The sequence below is a fragment of the Zalophus californianus genome, chromosome 7, assembly GCF_009762305.2.
Source record: "Zalophus californianus isolate mZalCal1 chromosome 7, mZalCal1.pri.v2, whole genome shotgun sequence".
Taxonomy (NCBI): Eukaryota; Metazoa; Chordata; class Mammalia; order Carnivora; family Otariidae; genus Zalophus; species Zalophus californianus.
In genome coordinates this window covers 134,507,991-134,525,601 of record NC_045601.1, presented here as the reverse complement: position 1 = coordinate 134,525,601, position 17,611 = coordinate 134,507,991, and the positions used below count along the sequence as shown (strand labels likewise).

At 45.0% G+C, this 17,611-nt stretch overlaps 1 protein-coding gene across 3 annotated transcripts in view; it reads right to left on the bottom strand.

Moving 5' to 3' along the window:
* The window catches only part of JARID2 (jumonji and AT-rich interaction domain containing 2), a 246,434-nt gene that overhangs the window by 132,964 nt on the left and 95,859 nt on the right, over positions 1-17,611 (bottom strand). For 2 of the 3 annotated variants that reach the window (XM_035728499.1, XM_035728498.1), the window contains exon 2: positions 549-684. The gene's annotated coding sequence lies outside the window, so the exon portion shown is untranslated. Of the gene's footprint in view, positions 1-548; positions 685-17,611 lie in introns of those variants that run through there. The other variant, XM_027601701.1, reaches the window with a different exon arrangement.

Genomic DNA, 17,611 nt, shown 5'->3' with positions numbered 1-17,611 from the left:
GCTTCCTTCCAGGCTGCAAGAAGACTTCTCATAACCATACGGCTAGGCTCCCAAATGCACAGGAATTCTAGGCACCGTTCTACCTGCTGCCATGTAACCACCTGCCCAGCCTCATCGGCAAGGAAGGAAGCACGTCTTTAGGCTGCTGAGCTGAGCCAGAGAGCAAAAGGGCAGCAAGCACCCGAAGACTCAAGCTACTTCCTACACAAACAGGGAGAAAGAACCAGGAACTCCAGGGTGCAGCAAGATCTAAGGAGAAAGATCCACAGAAAAACCTGTAAGGCAGACTCTACCTTCAACCAGGACCTAGTAGAAATCGGATCACAGCCCCTGTCTTATCTGTAGGGAACAGACTAATTAAGGCACCTTGCCAATTATATTACACATCACATATAAAGGAGCATGAAAATGAATCCATAAACCCAGTAGGATGTCCAAAATAGCTGCCATCAGGGGCCTAGCTGAGAAGCACAAGCCACCCGAAACACATCCAATTCAGAAACAAGGTCCAAAGATACCATCCGAGTCCAACAGAAGAGGCAACTCACCATTCACTGTTTTCAGGCTCCCAGCAATGCCTTCCCCGTGTTGCCTCTTCTGGGCATTCTTGAACTCCTTCAGAGACAAATAAAGGACTTTACGTACCACCCTTTCTTCTGACCATGGAATCCCATCACTGTCATCCTGGAGAAACAGAAGAAAGGGAGAAGGGAAATCACTTTAAAAAAAAAAAAAGGCAAGTAAACATTAAGTGTTCGAATAAACAAAAAAAAAAAAAATTCAAACAAGCATCATGCGACCGAGACCCAGCTCCGGAGGCCAGAATTTCATCATGTGGTGATGGTTCAAGCACTGACCCTAGCAAAAAGCTCACTCCCGGACTGTAAAAGGGCGTGGAAGGAAAACCACCACCTCAATTCCTTTACAAACCCTGAGCCCAAATACCCTCATTAACCAGTAACACTGCAGTTTCCTATTCTGGGCAAAATTTAGAAAGAAGCACACAAGCAGAGGGCTCAGGAACCAACGTCCTGGACTTTCACTGAACAATGCCAGAAGGTGTCCTGCCTTACAAAACAGGTGCCGGGCTCCTCAAAAAAGGCTCCTGTTGTCATGGGGAGGGGGGGCTTGCCCTCAAAGAATTTACCATTCGGTCAGAAGAAACGAAATTGGATCTGTACTGACCCCTCACTCACGGAAAGGAGTCTTATCAAGAAAGAGACAGAGCACTGTGGGAAAAAAGACCATGAATCCTGGTGGGCAAGGGTAGGAAGATGGGGAGAGAAGGGGTGATTTAAAGGGGGAGGAAAAAAAAAGAAAAGAAAAAATACACACAGGTTAATAATAGGTCTTGAAGGTCTAATGTGCGCGGCTCCCTTATGTCTGTGTTATCAGCAGCACTGCAAGCTTCTGAGAGAGGCACTGAACAAATGAAGGCCAGGTTGGGCGGCTGGGGGTTGGGGAAGTCCAAAGAGCCCCAAGCCCCTCCCAGCCACTCCAGCAGAATGCAGAAAGACAGAGGGGAGGCCAGGAACAGCAAGGGCAGAGGGGAGGGAGCCCCCCCTACCCCTCCCCAGCAGGGAGGTAAGAACAGGAGCCAAGTCTGGAAACGTGGAGATGGTGGGGGATCAGGGATGTGCGCAGAGGTGATTGTTTTAGGGAACCAGCAGGTGTGTGTAAGGTGTTAAGTGTTGCTTCACACACAGCCCAGGACAGTCGCAACAGGTTCTCGCCTATGGATACCTGCCTACTGTCCACGAATCCAAAAAGTCCGTATGTTCACACACTCACTGCAAGACTTAAGCATTTCAGAACCGTTCACCTTAGAAGGATCGGAGCTTCTCAGATACTTGGGGCCTTAGGAGAATAAGGAGAACATTAATATCCTGGGTAAACACAGGAGGGGGTGGGGGTGGATGTTCAGGTTCCTTTTGCTCAAACAGGAGTACTTTCCCCACAAGAGCCAGGCCGGTGCTGTGGTCCTGATGCCAGACGTAACTGGTTCTTCCTCTCTGCTACCCGCAGGTCCCCAGAAACCTCAACAGGACTAGGTTAGGGGGCTAGAGGAACTGAGCTCGTTCCCCGTGCTCACATCCCTAAATTCTGCATAAACACAAACTACATCCTAGAAATCCAACCACACGGAGACTCTAAAGCCCTAAATAACCTGAAGCAACTTGGGTTAAGCTGCCGGGATTCTTCCAGAAGGAGAGCGCTCTACCATCTTCTGTAATAAGGGGTAAGAGAGCCCTGGGAAAGAAGAGCTAGGATTTCCACCTCCCCCCGCCCCCCCCGAACCCGACATCCTTCCACTCCTGCAGACCTGCCAAGCTGAGATTTCCTGTTGGCTCCAGGGGAGGAAGGCACCTCCTGTCTTCCTGGGGGCGCGCCCCAAAGAGGCAAGAGAGGTCTACAGGCCAGGGTTGGCGGGTCAAGGTTCAAATCCAAAGGCTGAAAAGAAGTCAGCTAACTGCCTCCAGCAGACGGGACGAGCACACGGGGTTTCTGAACTGCTACCGTGTACAAGTCACTCTCTACCCTCCAATCACATGGTTCACCAACAGAAAAAGGAAGCCCTCTGACCAGACCCCAACTGAGGAGGCTGAATAACCAATCAGAGGACGTATCCACACAGCACACAAAAGGCACAAAAGGGGGATTCACTGCATCTGCATGATAAGCACTGGCTCCTCCTGGCGTTAAAGACAGTGAGGCTGAAACTCCAGCTTTTCTCAGCATCCAGGAAAGAATGCTCTTTCATATGGGGACCAGATTCCTATTCTCATCCTTGAAAGCTGATGGGATTATAAACTATTATTCCATACATACCCAGCGTTTATAAATGAGAAGACCCCAAAATAGCTTTCAATGTAAAGTTCCTGCAATGATGTACTGCGTCATGTTTAGACTGGTGCCTCCATTCTGACTTCCGGCCTCCATTCAAGAGAGTCCTACCCCTACGACTAAGGTCCCATTAAAACATAAACCATGTGAGTTGAAACTGCCTGCAAAGGAAGACGCATTTTAGGTTCGCTTACTGACAAGCAGCTTCACGAAACCTATAAAGTACTTTAAATACAAGAGAACCAAATCCATGACCAAGATTATAGGGCTTCAAATTCTAGATATTAAAAAACAAACTTTTTTTTTTTTTTTGAAACACAAGAGCTCTTTTCGATAACGTACAGTGCTGGTCAAGCCTTGTTCCCTCCCTTGATGTTGATGCAAGACACAAAGTAGTAGGTAATAAGGGGACTCTGTTCTGTTTCCAAAAGCTCAATAGGTGGGTAATAATTCTGAAACTAAAACTTAAGCTGCTTTTCACAGATCAAGATGAATCACCCTACACTACACTAGGAGGCGTGCACTCCTCCTCCCTAGTGGAATGCCAGATGCAGAAAGCAGAAGTGTGCCTGCACCCCACAAAGTGGTAACACAGGGCTAGCCAAGATGGGAGTCATGGGAGGTCTGCAAGAAGGTACCTCAGGTCTGACACGCACTCCGCTGTAGCCTGAACTGTCGTTCAGAACAGCCAAGGGCTGAGAGCTCCAAGAAAAGCCCAGAAAGAACTATTGTTAGAGGTCAGGCAACTCAAAATGCAAACACCTGAGAGTTTATTACCTTTTATTTCCCCCTCTTCAACAGCAGTCTCATCTTTTTATAAAAGATTTATTTGAGAGAGAGAGAGAGAACATGCAAGAGAGAACACAAGCAGGGGGAGGGGAAGAGGGAGAAGCACACTCCTCACTGAGCAGGGAGACCGGTAACGGGGCTCGATTTCAGGACCCCAGGATCATGACCTGAACCAAAGGCAGGCACTTAACCGACTGAGCCACCCAGGCGCCCCTAACAGTGGTCTCATTTAACCAACCATTTAAACAATGTCTGCATGGGGCCAGGAAATCCTGTTCACCACTGGTATCCCAGCACTTAGAGCCTGCACAGAGTAAGAGCTCAACAGATATTTCAGGAAAAACAAACAGAGACTCAAGTTCAAGCTCACTCTTCCCACTACTTTTCCCCACATTTGGCTTGCCGGTCCCTAACCTTACAAACACCCAGGGTGTTTTAAGTGGAGTGCAGTGCCAGAAATCCTACAGTTTCCTTAACTCAAGCCACCGCTGCCCCCCATAAAACACTCCCACAGTAATAATCCAAGAGGACTGTCTACCCTTTCTCATTCTCAGCAGTAAGCTTGTCAACGTACCAGAGACCTTGTCCTGCCACCACCTACTGCCCTGCCAAGAAAACAGCACCCATCTAGAAATCCACATGGTCTCCTAGGGCCCAAACCTGATGACCCAGTCACAGTCCCTTACCTTAAACTAAATACTGACCGATTCCTTCGCAAAACATCTGGACATTTGCTTTTCCTCCCCCACCACATCCACACGGGCTCCCCCGTCCTCTAGAATCCTCCAGGATTCTTGCATGCTCTTTTCCCTGCACCCTCTATATTCGATTACACGTTCCCAAATCACTATTTTCAAAATCTCATAGTCCACTCACGCCTCAGTGTTCAAAATTCCTAATGATCCCCTTTGACCTTCCCTAGACCCCTTCAGACACACACTCTCCCTTTTTGTCAGAATGGATCCTGCCAGATTTGACAGCAAGGGGACTGAACAGGCAGGCAGGGAGAGATCCTTTCTTGGCTTCCTCTGGGATGCTTCCCCAGACACGAGTACCCAATCCATTCTGGTTTACTGGTCAGCTTAAAGGAAGGCCCAGGATGAGCTGTAGCCACAGAGAGAGAAACCTAACAGCTTAATTCTGATGCAAATTCAGTCGCCCAGATTGTGTATCCAGTTCTTTTTATGCCATCTCCTTAAACTTTTTTTTTTTAAGCTATTGCCATCGGGGCATCAGTAAGACCTCTGTTTTTACATGTTCACCAAATTATTGGGCAAGTGCAATTCAAGCCCCAGAATGTACCACCCTCCCTCATTCCCATCCCCTAATTTCTTAACCTGTATTTCCCCAGTTCCAAAACATATGCTTTGCAAATACTGCCATATAAGAATATCTGGGCGTGTAGGGCGGCTGGGTGGCTCAGTCGGTTAAGTGACTACCTTCAGCTCAGGTCATGATCCTGAATCGGGGAGCCTGCTTCTCCCTCTGACCCTCCCCCATCTCACGCTCTCTCTCTCAAATAAATAAAATATTAAAAAAAAAAAAAGTACCTGGGTGTGCTGGCAGGATTTTAAAAAAAAAGTAAAAAAAAAGGGAGAGATGATTTTCATCTGTGTGATGAAAATCATCACACAGATCTAGATTCACTTTGCCATTCTGCCTGCTAAAAACCACTTTCTTTGGAGATAGAAAATTAAGTAGTAAGACCTTTGAAAAAGCAAAGGTGACAGGGTTTTTTTCATCTGAAAAATGTTTGCCATTCTTTGAAATAACGGGAGAGTCTCATCAAAAATGGCAGCTGGTCAGGAATTAAACTTGAATGCTTATGGTCATCGTCTTATTCGTTAAGGGGAAAAGAGCACAGCATAACCCTAGGCGGCTCCAAGTTTGGTAACAGACATGCGAGGAAACGGGAGTGCCAGGCCAGCACAGGATACTGCACTCCTTGTGGCAGACAGCACCAACTAAGAATTCTCCAAAACTCACATCCAGGTTAGAGATTAAAAAGCTTGCTACCACCTCCTTTCGGCTTAAAATGGAGTGGAAAAGGAAGTAATCACAAAACTCTTTTTTTTTTTTTAAAGAGTTGAGTTTCAATGTCTTGCCCAAGGTCAGTGCAGCTGGAGAACACCGAACTGGCACGTGTGGTCAATGGGTCCCCACGACGCAGCAGGTGCCCAAAGCGAAGTTTCGAAACTCGAAATTCATTCTTAAAGGGAAAATGTCAAACCTGTAACTCACATAAACTCCTAACTAAATGAAAGCAAAATTAAAATTACTCATTTCAAGAGATGAATGGAAATATTATACGGGGGGGGGGGGGGAACACACCCAAAAAAACCAACCCAGAACCACTCAAGAGCAGCACTGGCTGGAGATTAGTAAAAGAACAGGGGAGGGGGATTTTCTCTTACTGGTCTCTGCAGCTACCTCATGTAATTGGAAGAACATCGGTTCTAAGGTCATCTCTCAAGACATCCTTACGCAATCTGTCCATGTCTCAGTGTTTGTTATGGTTTCAAATTCAGACTGTCTTGATTGAGGAGGGGGAAAATGAGGATGGAAATGCACGGGTTCAAAAAACAAAACAAAAACCTTTTCTAACAATTAAAACTACTTGCAAATGAAAAAGGGCCCATCCAATGGAAGATCCTTAATTTCCTATCACTTGTCAGCAAACTACATCAGAGACTCATGCGTCACAGGTAGAATGACCAAGTAATTTATCATACCAACCAAGGGCATCGTTAATAATGATGCAGGAACGACTGGTGGAAACCGGGACATAGGTCAACCAACCAATTATACTAGGTGTCCCTTCCAGCAGATACGAATCCATTAAGAAAGAAAGGTCTAATATACCAGAGATCATTTTTAACCACACCACGCAAGAAAAATAAAGCCAGCATCTAAGACATACTAGGAATACAGTGTGATACGCACCCGTGTTTTAAACTGAAATCCAGAACCTCCCCACTGAGGTGTTAAAGGTCCATCTGCTGGGTGGCCGGGGAGGGGAGGGGGGAGGTAGGGGGCGGTGGGAAGAGAATGTTCAGATTCAAAGGTAGGGAGGCCTCCTACCATGAAACCTCTGTATTGCAGCTTATACAAGTGCTAAGACAAATGATCGTGTGTCTGAATCACAGGAACCACTGGAGGAGTTCACCACCACCACCAGCTGTGCACGGCCTCTCTCTATGCACCTTGCCACGGCTCTGGGAATGGAGTAATTTGTGACTTTCTACTCCTCTCAAATGAAAAGGGAGTGCCATGGCCCAATTCCAATGCTCAACCCGACTCTAAGTTGGATTAACAAGAAAGAAGCACCTCATGGAGAGGAGAAGAATGGGAGGGGGGAGGGGGTCTGGCAGGTGCACTAAGCCCACAACGAGACAAAATTTGGAAGACTACGTTCGTGAGGGAGATAGGGGAGAAAACTGTTAGGGTTTTCCTCATTCCAGGGAAAAAGACTGGAACCCTCCCCAAGAATGCCTTTTCTTTTCAGAACAAGTTCTGCATACACCTGTTAAGTCATCCTACTTAATACAATGTGTTGCTGTCTGAAATGCTGGCTTCTTCCATCAAGTTTGAGAAGAGAACAATGAAAACATCCAAAAAACAACAACAACAACAAAAATGGGGGGATGGGGCTGTCTTCATTCTTGACATGGATCCCACATAAACAAGGACTTACAGAGCCAAAAATAAATGAGGAAATATCGGAAAATGTGAGTGGTATAACTCAGGCTAAAACTTCATCTATTTCTTCCCTTTTCACAAAATAATCATGTCTTCTCCATTACAAACCTCCATTTCTCAAATCAACTTGATGCTAATCCATTTTTATTTTTAATTCCATGACATGGATCCAAGGTCAATGCTGACAATATCAAAGAATATTCGGGGGAATATTCACATCTAGAAAGATGACAAGCGGCCAGGAAACCACAGACTTAGTGAACTTGTGAATGATGGTGCTCTGCCTTGACTTTAAATTAAAAAGGCACTTCCAGCAGCAAATTTTCCTCAGACAGACATGCTTCCTGGGATAAAGTAAACGGCCTGAAAACGCTTATGCAAGGAGAGTTTTACTTCTTCCAAACTCCCATTAAATAATGTGTACTTATCTTTGATTACAGCCTATTAAAAAAAAAAAAGCCACAGCTGAAATTGGATTAAGAACTTCTGCTGAAAACGATGTATTGCGTAACACACAACTCTGACAGCCTGATTCTCTGGCCACCAACTGAGCCTTTATAAAAATCTACTGGGCAACTGCCAAGTCAGCTCTTTTGCGTCTGAGCATGTCACATTGCTGTTGTCAAGACAGCGGCGGCATGGGCTGCGACATCCCCAAGTTCATGGTTAAGGAGTACAGTCAGGAAACCGTGCACCCTCCCGTGGCTCTTCATCTGACAGTTTGGGGTTTTGACATCGTCAGAGAGGCCCAGGATCTACAGCAGGATTACCTCCAAGAATCCAGCAGGAATCTGGGTTGACCATCTACCTCCAAGTGTAGGGAAATGGGGAAAGCAATAAAAATCAAGTTACAAAGAAATGCTTGACCGGTGTCTTCGAAAACCCAAGCAGGATGAAAGACTTGGCATCAGCAGTGCCAACGAGGCGAGTAGACAAGTACTTCATTTGGGAATAAGTTACTAACGAGTAGGTTCCCAAAGGAATTCTAACCAGTTTGGATCTTTTCATCATTAAAGCCTTTTTAATGTGAAGAATACACCCCACCCCTCCCCAAAATTCCTGAAATGGCACTAACCAAGAGAGTGGCCACCAGCTACATATGGCTATTCAGGATTAACTTAATTACAATTAAAAATTATGTTCCAAGTTGCACTAGACACATTTCAAGTACTCAACAGCCACATGTCACCCTACAGAATGTGTCCATCATCATCCTCACTGGAAGCTCCCATGGCCAACATGGTTCTAGAGCATCCATTTGTGTTTCATTGGACAGGTTTTCAAAGACTGTGTGCTACTTCCTGCTGCATTTCCATCATATCCCTGAGATTCTTCAAAATAGGTACCATGCTCAGCTTAGCAGGAAAATTCTAGAATATTAAGTACTTTGCACAAGAATCCGAGTCTAAAAATTACAGATACCCATACAATGCTCAGGAAAATGGCTGCAATCCTCTCTGCTACACCCGGACTTTCAGTTTTGCAGGGGACGTAGAGAAATTCTGAGGATAAGGTGTAAGACTTTCCAGTCTACAAGGAAGCCCTGAAGACACACCACTTTTGTATGCCTTCAAATCATTTTCTAAGGAATTTCTCCCACAAAATAAATCCACACACACACACACACCATGCGCTCTCTCTAAAATAAATAAATCTTTAAAATCCAGGATTATGACTAGACAAAATCCAGTCCTCCACCAGCCAGTTTCCATGCACCAACAGAGTGACCCAAAACCACTGAGATTGACTGCTGCCCCACCTCCTGCCAGGACCAGTCACGGTTATGAGCCTCTGAGCCATGGCGGGGGGGGGGGGGGGGGGGGGTAGGGCAACTTTTACACTTCTGTTTCTTCCCTGAGGCCCTAGGACACTGTTGGGAACATTCTAGGAGTTCGATCAATAGCTGACTGGTTTGCTGGCTGTTTTGGCTCAGCAGTGACCCCATCCAGGGAATAAGTTTAAGTTACGCACCTACCCAGGAGACCAACTGACCATCATGCTACATCATAAGCCATTAGGTTTATTTTTGGACTTTTTATGAAAACTCATCAAATTATCATAAAGCATACAAACAAACCCTGCCCTTGGACTGAAGGTAAATGGACACTGTGCCACATTCGCTCCAATACGTTTTACCCCATTTTCTCACCCCCTCCAGCCCTCTGAAGAGGGAACGACCTGGAATTGCTCTGCGCCCCCCTTTATAGGGACGGGTCTCCAGAAACCATTTTCATGTCTGCTTCTGCCTCCATTGAGTAGTGCTTCGCACTACTGGAAGTGTAGACAGGTCACATCCTACGTGTTTCTTGCACGTAGTCCCCTTCCCGTTTTACAACTGGCCTAACAAAGTGTTATCACACAAACATTTGCAAATGACCAACCTTGGGCACAGAGGTGTTAAGATAGATCCCACCCTAATTAGTCGGTGTGAGTCCAGGTGTGAGTCCAGAGGACCTGCCGTGTGCCCTATTTCTTTGTGCTCCCAACACAGAGCAGGGAATCTAGCACACACTACATATTCGAAACCATTTCCTGGGAGGGAACACTTAGAAACAGATGGAAAACAAGACAGTAGCCTCGATGTTAAGAGGGGCCTGGACTTCAATTCTAGAACTGTTTCCCCATGTGTATTAGAGTGATGGCCAATTTGAGCATTCATGAGAAAGCTCCACAAGGCTTGACAACTGCCCCCCCATGTGGGCCCCACCTTCACAGTGGATCCCAGGTGATGCTGACACTCCTGGCCTGAGGACCACACACTTTGAGAAGCACAGGTGCACTCTAGCCTTGCGGTGGGTCAGACTCCCACCCTGCCTAGGAAAATGGTTCTCACTGCCATGAAAAGCACGGTAATATCCAAATCTAATGCAAACTTTCTATCAGCAACCTGATTCCCCCACTGGCTTTCCTATTTCCTGTCCCCCAAAAACTTTTAACTAGGATTTTTCTGCCCTTCCCAATCTGTAATGATCTTAATACCCATGACTACTAATACTTTTTCTTGACAATCTCCTCCCTCCTCTCCCCTGCCCCCACACCTCCTTGTGGGATTCTACCTCAATTACCCCTCCTACAGACCTCCTGGCTACCCATGATTTGAAATCCTAAAGCAGGACTTGGCACCTTTCCATTCACCTCCACTCCCTAAGTCCAGGTATAATGCTGTTTGTCTTTCTAGCCCTCAGATACAGACTTAAAACACACTCTCCTCTCCCCTCTTACAGAGGAAACCTTCCAAAATGACTGCTACCAACCAATCCCTAGTCCCACCACCCTCCACACACAGTTTTTCTCCTTAAAAAAACAAAAACAAAAACAAAACCACAGGAACATGAGTTACTCTGGAAAAACCATCAATCCATGTCACTCCTTCCCCTACACCAAAGCCTTCCATGGCTCCCCAGTGGTTCCTACAGGGTAAATTTCCAAATTTCTTAGCATGGCCTACAAAAATTTCTTTATAATCAACCCAACTTACCTTCTAGGCTGTAATTCCCCCACAACTCTCAATTACCACCCCACCCATGACAATCTCAACAAGAGGAGATGGCTCTCTCATCTGGCCTCTGCATCTCAAAAGGAATTCCAGGAAACCGGAGTAATCATCGTGACTTCAGTAATTCCACAGAAAATAAAGAACAGACTTTCTAAATGCACCAACAAGAGTCCATTCTCAATTTGTTTTCATAGCAATACTTTGGTACCAAGAAACACAGTCAATTGGGCTCAACAGTCAATCAGACTCAATTTACCACCTATGGCTGTTTCAGTATTTACCCACAGCTCTTGGGTTTTATATCACATAGAAGGCATGATTCTGTGGACCAGGACTCTCTGTACAAGATAACAGTGGTTTTCAAACAGAGAGATTTCCTACAAGTTAATCTAGTCCTAGTCCAGTAACAAGATATAACTCGATCACGATTTCACATTGGTTTGCAGGTCATCATTATTTCTGCCACCTAAACAAAACTGGAATCCTTCCGTAGCTCCTGCATCCAAGCCAGTTGCTCCTTTTGTGCAGGACAAGATTTCCTGCCATTACTCAGCTCTATAAAACCTGACGTACCGGCGTATGGGATCAATAAAGGGATTCACGCTCACCTATAGGCTGACAAAGCTCCCCGAATGTCACGAGAGCCGACCCCCACAAAGGGGAGACTGCATGCACACAATGTGATTTGAAAGCAAAGCTGTTAGGGAAAGCAAATATGGCTATCTGGAAGCCAAGTCATGATTCTTGCTCTGCTGACATTTCACAGTGATAAGAGAAAACCCATGTTATAAGTAACGTGGATCTAAGTGGAAGCTCACCATGTACACTTCAGGCAGGATGTGTGAAAGAATAAAGCAGAAGCAGGCAGAGGACAATTTCACTCTCAATGGGAAACCACTGGAGAGTTTTGAGCAAAGAAGGAACAATTTGATTTACATGTTGTAAAAGTTTCCCACAGGCTGCTCTGTGGAGAATAAACCATGGCGGGTGGGCTGGGTACAAAGGCAAGCAGGGAAGGAAGCCTTCAACCACTGCCCGCCCAGGAGGTGAGGACCAGAGTGGTGAAGTGGCTACTGCCACTGGTCACATTCTGGCAACATTTAGAAGGCAGAACCAACTTGGTGCTTACCTAGAATGTGTGAGAAAGGGGGGAGTCAAACATAAACTCCAAATGTTTCATCTCTGTAAATGGGAGTCACCTCTGGGGGGAAAAGGAAGGCACTTCTGAGAAGAGTGCTCTGGAACAGAGAGAAGGGAGGAACCAGCGTTTCATTTTCAGACTTCCTAGTCTCAGTAACCTATAACCTGCCCTAGAAGAGAGGTCAGAGTTCAGGCCATGGGTCAGAACTAGAGAGAAGAATATAACCCAGGAGTTTAAACACCAAATTTCTTGTACCCTATTTTACTGAAGGGCAGAAAATGCAGTTTACCTGTCCATATGAAAGTTAGGAATGAAGTCAAATAAAGGGCTGGCTAACCTGGAGGAGTCATTTTATGGCTATGAAGGTTTTCGGAACCTTAGGAATAACGATGCTTTAAAATAGTGAGTGAGGGGCGCCTGGGTGGCTCAGTTGGTTAAGTGACGGCCTTCGGCTCAGGTCATGGTCCCGGAGTCCCGGGATCGAGTCCCACATCGGGTTCCCTGCTCGGCGGGGAGTCTGCTTCTCCCTCTGACCCTCTTCCCTCTCGTGCTCTCTATCTCTCATTCTCTCTCTCAAATAAATAAATAAAATCTTAAAAAAATAAAATAGTGAGTGAAGGCGGAGGGGGTGAGAATGGGAGGAAGAAAATGGAGGTTTCACATACTCAAGAGTCATTCTATAAAAACCCACTTGCCACCACAGCCCTAATTCACCAGTGATGGCAGGTCAATAATGGGACAGAGATCAATACAGGTGACATCGGGGCTCATCAGCCGATGCTCTTAAGAAAATTCTATTCAGCCATGTGAAGTCGTAAATAAAATCAATCTCTGTCACACACCCCAAAACATCCCTTCTTCTATTTAGGCTTCACACGCAACTAAGAAAAAGGACGAACATCCACCCTAAACAGAGACAGGCAACCAAGGAGACACTGGACAGAGGCCTGGGCTCACGGGCAGTGAAAATACAGTCACAGGACGCCCGTCCGGCAACACCAGGCCTACGCAGGGAGGTTTCCAAGAGGTTACAAAACAAAGATTTGTGTGGAGATCCAAATTACAACCTGCTCGCCCTCAAGTGAACTGAGCAAGGATCCAGAGCAGCTCCTTCCGGATGCCAGCGACTGGCCAGACCCACAGACAGAAAAGATGTTGGGGTTAAAAGGGCAGAACACTACAAAATCCAAAAGGGCATAAACCCTAAGACCTGGAGGCAGAATGCAGAAAAACAATGCCTGGTAGGTAAGTAACGAGCAGCTTTATTTTACCAGCTTTATTTTACCGACTGCCGTGAGTCACAGCCCATTGCTACACCTGTGCTGTGCTTCCTCTGTGGACTCCTCCTTCAGTGAGCCTCCAGCCCCTGAAGCAAAGATTCTCACCTTAAAAAATACTCCTTTACTGGGTTTACCAAAAAAAAAAAAAAAAAAAAAACCATATTCTTTTCTTCCTTAATAAGTCAGTCTTTCTCATCTCCGTTGCTGAGGACTTGTGCTCAGGTTTGCGCAGCCCCGGAAGCTCTTCTCTAGAATGCTACGTGTCAAGATTGGCTGCCTTGGAAACCCCCCTGGGGAGCTTTATAAAGCACAAGCCTCACCCCCATCCTGACTTAACAGTTCGGGGTTGTGGCATGTGCCCCGAGATTTTGATAAAGCCAGATTCACACCTCTAGAACTCAGTCCTGGAACCATCCATCTATTGACACTCCTGCCCTTGGTAAAAAGCAGTCTCACCCCACTAAAGGCTCTATATTCTTTACAACTGCCCAACATCAACCCTTATATACATTAGGAGCTTCAGTAATTGTTGAGCAAATGAAGCTAAGAAAACAAAAAGAAACTCATGTAAATAAGGAAACCAGAGAACTATTTAAATAGATACCCAGAATGTCCTAATACACTTTTTACTGATTTTACAGAAATTCTAGAAGATCAAGATTTCAGTATTCTCTGAAATAGAGGAAAAGAAGTTTTAGCAGATACTCAAGCTTTCGTTCCTTGAAACATAAACTGAGCACCCATTAGCTTGAAGGAAGTGAATCGAATGGCTATAAACTACTCAAAGTTTCCAGAGTTCCCACTGAATGAGGGAAACCCTGCGTGTCTGAGTCAGAGATGGGTTCTAGTCTGCCAATAATAAATACAAAAATAACATCTCAGTACAAGTATCAGGAAACCAGGTTAGGACTGCTCGCGTATTTAATTCTACCAGGAGGGACAGATTTGAAATGCAGATGATCTCTGACCCACTATCTCATCCTAGGGAATGAAGCTAAACTAAGGTCAACTTACTAGAAGGAGGGGAAGAAAGGGGAAAAAAATTTTAAAAAAGCCTCCACATGTTCTTCGAGTTTTTCTTCTCATTTATCCAAAACTCAAGGTACTGCCAAATAACCCCAGTCCCCAAGTTACCTGAAGGACACAGGTGAAGCTTCTATTCCTTTTAGTGTGCAGTCGGAGCAGGGTCAGGCTCTACATTCTGGGAAATCTCCTGCCTGCCGTTAACCTGTAATTCCACTTTTGTCTCCAGAGAGAATTCAGTGGCCTGGCGGCTCTTTTTGTTCCTAACATTCCCCAGTTATCAGGACAGCTCTCAAAAAAGACTTTCTCTAACCACGCACACGCACACAAGAGAAAATAGATCTTGTCCTTCCAACAGGACAGTAATGGATGGATTTTATCCTTAACAACTCGGGGGGGGGGGGCAGTCCTATACAAAACACACAAAAATTTTTAATGGCCAGCCGGGGTTCGACAAACTTTTCAGACCATTTTACAAAAGCCCTCACCTCAAAGAAAACACTTTGCAGCGCTAACATACATGCCCACACAAAGAAACACAGCAGGCGCTTCCCAAGGGCCAAAATAAAATGCTCTCTAGTAATTACCATAAATAGAAAAGGAGACGGGCTTCCTGAGTCAGAGTACAGAGTACAAGAAAAACCACCAGCAACAAAAACATCATAAACAAAATTACATGGCCAACAATAAACCGGGAGGAAGGCAGAATTGCTTCTCAGTGAGATGCAAAGAAACACATCTGGAAGAGGCTCCAACAAGAGGACACGTCCATGAGCCTGCAGACAGAACTGTGAGGGCTGAACATGCTACCTTCCTTAAATACGGAAGCAGAATGCAATGACCATTCATTTTCTTTGGTACAAACAGAAAAGTTTCTCAAAAATCCAACGAATAAACTGCAGCTTAGTATTTGAGAAAAGACTTCTCATTACTCTGGGCATTTATTATTTCCCCTAAATTCGGTACGACTTCCCAATCAATTCCCATTTCCTGAATTTTTTTTTTTGAAAATCAATAAAGAAAATCAGAAATCTTCCCTTTAAAGAACAGCCTCAGAAGCTCTCAAATGAGCGTGTGAGGCAGTTGGCCATCTGATCAACCACACTAGCTCCCACTGTGATTATGAGGTTATCAGTTTGAAATTATGATTTAAGTTCATGGACATGCACTGTATAAATCATATCCAAAATGAACCTGTGATTAAAGAGAAGCAACACAGAAAATACTAACGAGTGAAGAGCATAAAAATAAGTCTGTACATTTGCCTCATAATTCTCACTAGCCTGTAAGTCGTATTCACCTGACCAAGAATTGTTCTATTATGAAAACGGGTATCTTCATCACTGCAAAATCCGGTGTTCTCTCTGCTTACCATATATGCTGGGCAGCTTTTTTTTTTTTTTTTGAGATTTATTTGAGAAGGAGGTGGGGGGGAGAAAGGCAGAGGGGGGGAGAGTCCGAAGGGGACTCTGCACTAAGAGCAGAGCCCAGTGCGGACCTCGATCTCAGGACTTTGAGATCGTGACATGAGCTGAAATCAAGAATCAGCGGGCTTAACCGACTGAGCAACCCAGGCGCCCCTTCTGAGAAGCCTTCTAAGAGGTTTACATGAAATAATGCATTGCTGAGGTAACAGGCAGATTGGCCAAGGCAGAGCCTGCTGCCTGGCTCCAGCAAACCTACCTCAGGACATTCTGGGGCGCTCTCACTAATGATGATCTTTCACTTTGTTCAAAGCCTTTCTGCTCAGTGCCAACAGGAGTCTGGAGCCTTCTCTCTTATCTTAACCTCTAGAAAGAAAACCCTGAAAACTATACACCTTAAAATGGTTAAAATGGTGAATTTTCTATCATGTGAACTTTACGTCAACAACAACAAAAAGAACTTAGGATGTTAAATTTGCTAATCTCAAAACAAATTCTACTTAAAATTGCGATACTGAGCATAAATATGGAGGTAACTAGTATTTTATTCCATGTCGAAGTTCTAGAAATAATGTTACTGGCAAACAGGGTTTGAGTTTAAAACGGCTTGTAAAATCATCCGTCAGTATTCAAAACAAAACCATAATCACTTTTTACCAAAGTAAAAATTTAATTTCTCAATACAAAATATACCATTAATATTGCAGCCTAAGTGAACCAAAATACAAGCTTATTTTGGTTTTATGTTCACTAGCAACTTCCACCAATGTATCGTTGAAATTAAAAAAAAAAAAAAGTCAACAGGATATATAAGGGGGCAGCTCCTTTATAATTCATACTACTTTCGGAGACCCACAAACTTCCTCTTCACAAAGGCCAGGACAGGGCTGTGTGGGATTTGCTCCCCTCTCGAACCAGAGCCACTGCCTGGCCAACAGGAGTGATCAAATCCACGGGAAAGGGAGAAGCCAGAAAGATTCCTGTCATTCACTGACAGAATGGTCTCAACCAACATTCTTGACTTTCAGTACTTCTTACTTCACATCTCCACTGTGGTCTGCAACCCACCTCCTAAATACTTTTAGCACTTGTTTCTCCCATAATTCCTGTCCTCTGGATCTTCCCTTACCACAATATTGCTCAAATACCACCTTTTTAATTAATTTTTTAAGACTTTTATTTACTCAAGGTTGCGCGAGTGAGCATGCATGCACACACACGCACGCGAGAGCAGGGGGGAGGGACAGAGAGGGAGAAGCAGGTTCCCTGCTGAACACCAAGCCTGAGGTGGGCTCCATCCCAGGACCCCGAGATCAAGACCTGAGCCGGAATCAAGAGCCAGACGCTTAACCAAGTGAGCCACCCAGGCGCCCCTCAGATACCACCTTTTCAAACTAAGTCTTCTCAGACCATCCTACCACACAATCTAAGTAACTGCTTCAACTTTCTTCAAAGGACTTCTCACCCATAAAATTCTCATTTGGCAGAGTCTGGAGTATATGGCTTTCTAAATTACCAGCTGAACTCCGTCCGTAATGTAGCAAAATCCATGTGCAGCGTTCAGTAGATAGTTGAGCCCTGGACAACACGGGTTTGAACTGCATGGGTCCAACTTACACACGGACGTTTGCAATAAGCCCAGCACAGGGCTGTAAATGCGTTTTCCTTAGGATTTTCTTGACGTTTTCTTTGCTCGGGCTTACTTTATTGTAAGGACACAGTATTTAATAACGTAACATACAAAATACGTGTTAATCAACTTTATGTTACCAGGAAGGCTTCCAGCCAGTAGTAAGCTATTAATAATTAAGTTTTGAGGGAGTCAAGAATCAAATACAGATTTTCAACAGCTCAGGGGGGCCGGTGCCCCTAACCTCCAAGTTGTTCAAGGGTCAACTGTATTCAAAACGTGGTT